The sequence below is a fragment of the Lipotes vexillifer genome, unplaced genomic scaffold (assembly GCF_000442215.2).
Source record: "Lipotes vexillifer unplaced genomic scaffold, Lipotes_vexillifer_v1.1 scaffold76, whole genome shotgun sequence".
Taxonomy (NCBI): Eukaryota; Metazoa; Chordata; class Mammalia; order Artiodactyla; family Lipotidae; genus Lipotes; species Lipotes vexillifer.
Genome location: NW_006773751.1, coordinates 2,820,668 through 2,827,458, shown reverse-complemented (window position 1 = coordinate 2,827,458; position 6,791 = coordinate 2,820,668). Strand labels below are relative to the sequence as shown.

At 38.2% G+C, this 6,791-nt stretch overlaps 1 pseudogene across 1 annotated transcript; it reads right to left on the bottom strand.

The window, feature by feature from the left end:
• Positions 1-513: 513 nt before the first annotated feature.
• On the bottom strand, positions 514-1,642 carry LOC103074935 (transcription elongation factor A protein-like 8 pseudogene; annotated as a pseudogene). The gene has a single exon (XR_014368725.1). The product of XR_014368725.1 is annotated as a transcription elongation factor A protein-like 8 pseudogene (transcript).
• Positions 1,643-6,791: the final 5,149 nt, after the last annotated feature.

The window sequence follows — 6,791 nt, the reverse complement described above, 5'->3', positions numbered from 1 at the left end:
CTCTCCCCACTGGTAACCACTAGTTTGTTCTCTATATCTGTGTCTGCTTATTTTTGTTATATTCATTCATTTCTTAGATTAAGATACAGTATTTATCTTTCTCTCTCGGACTTATTTTACTAAGCATAATACCCTCCAAGTCCAGTCATATCGTTGCAAATGGCAAAATTTCATTCTTTTTTATGGCTGAATAGTATTCCATTGAGCATGTATATCACATCTCCTTTCTCCATTTTCTGTTGATGAACACTTAGGTTGCTCCCATACCTTGGCTATTGCAAATAATGCTGCTATGACATTGGGGTGCATGTATCTTTTCAAGTTAATGTTTTCATTTTCTTTGGATATATACCCAGGACTGGAATTACTGGATCATAAAGTAGTTCTATTTTTAGTTTTTTGAGGAACCTCCATATTATTTTCCCTAGTGGATGCACCAACTTACATTCCCACCAGCAGTGTACAAGTGTTCCCTTTTCTCCCTGTCCTCACCCACATTTGTCATTTGTGGTCTTTTTTTTTTTTTTTTTCTGTGATAACTGCCAGTTTTATTCCCCTGGCTAAGAGATCCAGAGGTAATTTGAGGTTTACATTTTTTTAATAGTTCTTTCATCAAGAATTTAGGTGCCCCCATTGCCCTTATAAGCTGGTTGCAAATTATTTGATTGACTCATTATAAAAAAAAATTTAATTCTTTTTGTATGTGTGACGTGTTCATTAAAAAATACATATGAGCAAAAAGAAAAAACTCACACCACACAGAAATAAGCACAGTTAAATTTTTGATATATGTATCTATGTATACACACGCACATGCACACACACGCAATTTGAGATTTTCTCCTACATATGTGAGCTGATACTAAATATGCTACTTTGTAACCTGTTATGTTTTACTTTACAATATGGAATGAACATATTTTCATGCATATGTGTGAAACTTCCCAATTGAAAAACAGACCTGGAGAATGTGTCAAAATACAAAATCCAGATGCTGGTAATAAGGACACTACCTAAAGCAAAACTCTACCAGATGATTAAAAATAAAACAAAAGTCAAAGATACATCAGAAAATGCTAACAGAAAGAAAGCAAGTGCCAGATTTTAATATCAGACAAAAAATAAAAAAAGAATTCAAGGCCTAAAGCACACAGGATGAGGACGGCTGCGTGAATGTCTTTGTTTCCAATGCACCATCACAAACGTGTTTCTTACTCTTCTTATCTCTTCCCTAAGCCTTTCCAACTCATCTACTCCTCTTATCATTTCTTCTGGGTCCAAATGCCTAACCGGAGTGTCCTCTTTATATCCCTGACCAGGCTGAGTCAGCCCTCCTCTAAGGTTTCCTTCTGCTTCCTGGCTTACACCTTCTCCAGAAGGTTGAGGATTTCTTTCTGCCTCCTGTGGTACAGCTTCCATAGGGCGGTCTTCCTCAGCCTTTGGCATGTTCGGTGCTTTTCCTTCATTTTCTTCACAAGACTTTTGCATGTTGAGTATTTTTCTCTTATTTCCTTTTTGAATAAATTAACCCTGCAGGGATCCAGGGGATTTTCCTCCCTCTTCCCTCACTCGATTTGGGTCGCTTCCAAAAGACCAAGAGTCCTGAAAGCATCCGGGGCACTTTTCTCCTCCAGCAATAGGAAGCTGCCTGTGGTCTTTTTGATGATAGCCATTCTGCCAGGTGTGAAATGATATCTCATTGTAGTTTTGATTTGCATTTTTCTGATGATTAGTGATGTTGGGCATCTTTTCATGTGCCTGTTGGCCATCTGTATGTCTTCTTTGAAAAATGTCTATTTAAGTCTTCTGGCCATTTTTTAATCAGGTTGTTCATTTTTTGTTATTGAGTTGTATGAGCTGTGTCCGTGTGTCTATGTGTGTGTATATATGTATACGTATATATATGATATTAACCCCTTATTTGTCATATCATTTGCAAATATTTTCTCCCATTCAGTAGATCCTTTTTTAATTTTGTCAATGGTTTCCTTTGCTGTGCAAAAGCTTTTAAGCTTAATTAGGTTCCGTTTGTTTATTTTTGCTTTTGTTTCCTTTGTCTTAGGAGGCAGATCTAAAAAAATATGGCTACAATTTACATCAAAGAATATTCTGCCTATGTTCTCTTCTAGGAGTTTTATGGCTTCAGGTCTTGCATTTAGGTCTTTAATCCATTTTGAGTTTATTTTTGTATATGGTATGAGAAAATGTTCTAATTTCATTCATTTACATGTAGCTGTCCAGTTTTCCCAGAACCACTTATTGGAGAGATTAGACGTCTTTTCCCCATTGTATATTCTTGCCTCTTTTGTCATAGATTAATTGACCATAGCATGTGAATTTATTTCTGGCCCTCTATTCTGTTCCACTGATTTATGTGTTTGTTTTTGTGCCAGTGCCATAATGGATTTTTTTGGGTTTTTTTTTTTTTGACTGCGTTGCTTCTTCGTTGCCGTGCACAGGATTTCTCTAGTTGCAGTGAGTGGGGCCTACTCTTCATTGCGGTGCATGGGCTTCACGTTGTGGTGGCTTCTTTTGTTGTGGAGCAAGGGCTCTAGGCACGTGGTCTTCAGTAGTTGCAGCACGTGGGCTCAGTAGTTGAGGCATGCAGGCCCTAGAGCGCAGGCTCTGTCGTTGTGGCACACGGGCTTAGTTGCTCTGCAGCATGAGAGATCTTCCTGGACCAGGGATCGAACCTGTGTCCCCTGCATTGGCAGGTGGATTCTTAACCTCTGCGCCACCAGGGAAATCCTGCCATACTGTTTTTCTTTGAATTTTACTTTATTTATTTACTTTTTAATACAGCAGGTTCTTATTAGTTATCTGTTTAATACATATTAGTGTATATATGTCAATCCCAATCTCCCAATTCATCCTGCCACACACCCCCGCCATACTGTTTTGATTACTGTAGTTTTGTAGTATAGTTTCAAGTCAGGGATTCCTCCAGCTCCGTTCTTCTTTCTCAAGATTGTTTTTGCTATTTGGGGTCTTTTGTGTTTCCATACGAACTTTAAAATTATTTGTTTAGTTCTGTTAAAAATGTCTTTGGCACAGTGGTTAAGAATCCACCTACCGGGCTTCCCTGGTGGCACAGTGGTTGAGAGTCCGCCTGCCAATGCAGGGGATGCGGGTTCGTGCCCTGGTCCGGGAAGATCCCACATGCCGCGGAGCGGCTGGGCCCATGAGCCATGGCCACTGAGCCTGTGCGTCCGGAGCCTGTGCTCTGCAACGGGAGAAGCCACAACAGTGAGAGGCCCACGTACCACAAAGAAAAGAAAAAAAAAAAGGTAAGAATCCGCCTACCAATGCAGGGGACATGGGTTCTATCCCTGGTCCGGGAAGATCCCACATGCCATGGAGCAACTAAGCCTGTGTGCCACAACCACTGAGCCTGCACTCTTGAGCCCATGCCCCACAACTACTGAGCCCACAGGCCACAACTACTGAAGCCCACAAGCTTAGAGCCTGTGCTCCACAACAAGAGAAGCCACCGCATTGAGAAGCCCGTGCACTGCAACAAAGAGTAGCCCTCGCTCAACGCAACTAGAGAAAGCCCATGTGTAGCAACGAAGACCCAACACAGCCATAAATAAATAAATAAATAAATAATTTTAAATGCCTTTGGTATTTTGATAGAGATTGCATTGAATCTGTAGATTGCCTTGGGTAGTACGATCATTTTAACAATATTAAATCTTCCAGTCTGTGAACCCAGTGTATCTTTCTTTCTGCTTGTGTCATCTTCTATTTCTTTCATCAGTGTCTTATAGTTTTCTGAATACAGGTCTTTTGCCTCCTTGGGTAGGTTTATTCCTAGGTATTTTATTCTTTTTGATGCTATGGTAAATGGGATTGTTTCTCAATCTCCATTAGTTAGTTCTTACTGTATAGAAAAGCAACAGATTTCTGTATATTAATTTTGTGTCCTACAACTTCACCAAATTCATTAAAGAGCTCTAGTAGTATTTTGGTGGGGTCATTAGGATGTTCTAAGTGTAGTATCATATCATTTCAAACAATAACATTTTTATTCCTCTTTTTCCATTTTGATTCCTTTTCTTTTTTTAGTATAATTACTGTGGTTAGGACTTCCAAAACTGTATTGAATAAAAGTGGTGAGAGTGGGCAACCTTGTCTTGTGGAACAAGGATGATCTTAGGGGAAATGCTTTTAGCTTTCACCATTGAGTATGTTAACTGTGGGTTTATCATACATAGTCTTTATTATGTTGATGTATGTTCCCTCTATAACCACTTTGATGAGAGTTTTTATCATAAACTGATGTTGAATTTTGTCAAAAGCTTTTTCTGCATCTATTGAGATGATCATATGGTTTTTATTCTTTAATTTTTTAATATGGTATATCACATTGATTGATTTGTGGATACTGAACCATCCTTGCATCCCTAGGATAAATCCCCCTTGATCCTGGTGTATGATCCCTTTCATGTATTGTTGGATTCAGTTTGCTAATACTTTGCTGAGGATTTTTGCATCTATGTTCATCAGTGATATTGGCCTGTAATTTTTATTTATTTATTTATTTTTTGTGGTACGTGGGCCTCTCACTGTTGTGGCCTCTCCCGTTGCGGAGCACAGGCTCCGGATGCACAGGCTCAGCGGCCATGGCTCACAGGCCTAGCCGTTCCGCGGCATGTGGCATCTTCCCGGACCAGGGCACGAACCCGTGTCCCCTGCATCGGCAGGCGGACTCTCAACCACTGCGCCACCAGGGAAGCCCAGGCCTGTAATTTTTGTGTGTATGTGTGATATCTTTGTCTGGTTTTGCTATCAGGGTGGCCTTGTAGAATGAGTTTGGAAGTGTTCCTTCCTCTGCAATTTTCTGGAATAGTTTGAGAAGGACAAATGTTAACTCTTCTCTAAATGTTTGATAGAATTCGCCTGTGAAGCCATCTGATCCTGGACTTCTGTTTGTTGGGAGTTTTAAAATCACAGTTTCAATGTCAGTACTTGTGATTGATCTGTTCATATTTTCTATTTCTTCCTGGTTAAGTCTTGGGAGATTGTACATTTCTATGGATTTGTCCATTTCTTCTAGACTGTCCATTTTATTGGCATATAATTGTTCATAGTTTCTTATGATCCTTTGTAACCTTACGCCATAATATCTTTTATAATCTAATCTAATGACATTTTATCACTCTGACATGTTCTGTTGATTACACAGATCTACTCTGGTACAATATGAGCGGAATTACCTAAGACTCTGAGTACCAGCAGGTGAGAATCATTTGGGGCCATCTTGGAGATGAGGTACCACATAACAGTAACCATGTAATTATTATCTGGATGTATAAAAAATATGCTTTTTGTAATTTAGTAATACAATCAGACTTCTAAATCTAATAAAGGCTAGTTTCAAAATACCCTAATCATCATGTTTAATGGCAAAACATTAAAAGCATTCTCTTTCAAACCAGGAAAAAGACAGAAATGCCCACTTTCCCCACTCTACTCACCATTGTATTACAGGCCTTAGCCAGTGTAATAAGGCAAGACAAGGAAAGAATTTGAAAGGAAGACATGGCTCTGTAATTCTTTGGTGATGATATGATTCCTACATGAAAAACTGAGAAAGAATCTATGAACAGTTAATGAGAGCAGTTAGTAAAACTTCTAGATATAAGATTATACCAGCAGCAAAAAAGAACATTTATTTAAAAATGATAGCCTTACTGTAGCAACAAAAACTGTTAAATAATCTGGAAAAAATGTACAAGATCTTAGTGGAGAAATTTATAAAATCTTATTGAAAGACATTAAGGAAGACTAAATAAATAGCAAGATATAGCCTATTCTTGAATAAGAAAAATCAGGCAAGAGGGTCATGCCCTACTAGATTGAAAAAAATCTTAACATTCAGTTGTAATTATTGAAACAATATGGTATTGACAAAAAGATTAATAAGTCTATGGAACTGACAAGAAAGCACAGAAACAGACCGTGCTTTGGGAACTTGACATACAATAGAGTTTTCAGTTGAGAAAAGATGCTCAATTGGACCTATTTAAAGTTTTTTCCTCGTATCAAACAAAAATAAATTCCAAGTGGATGATTAAAGACTCAAATATGAAAAACAAAACTTGTAAAACTTCTAAAATAAAGCACAGAAAACCTTCTTTGTGATCCCATGGTGAAAGAATTTAAGACAGAGAAAGGTGAAACCATAAAAGAAAATATTGCTACTTTCTGTCCCTCAAAATACACTATAAAAAGAGTGGAAAATGCAATAAACAACCTAGAAGAGACTTGTAATGTATATAACTGACAAAGTATTAGTACTCATAATATTTTTAAATTCTACAGAGAAAATCTAATGGAAATACAAGCAAAAGCCTTGATGTTATGAAAGAAAAAACACAAATGGCCACTAAATATATGAAAATGCTCAAAGTCCCTAGTAATCAGAGAAATTCAATCTAAAACTATAATCATATTTCATATCATGTGTACCGTACAAGTACAATATAAAGGGTGATGAAGATGTAGAACAACAGGTACTCGCATTCACTACCAGCGAAAGTTGGTACAACCATTTTGGAAGACAATTTGGTATTTTTCTGGTGTTCTATTGCTGCATACAAGCCACCCCAAATTTAGTGACTTAAAATAACATTCCAGTTTCTGTGGGTCAGCAAATTGGAAGGGGCTTGGCTGGGCAGCTCTGGAATCATTCATTCAGTTCCAGTGGGTCATCTGGGAGTTGGGGCCACTAGGAACTGGCTGGAATCATTCTTCATATTGTCTCAGCGTCCCTCCTTGGGACCTCT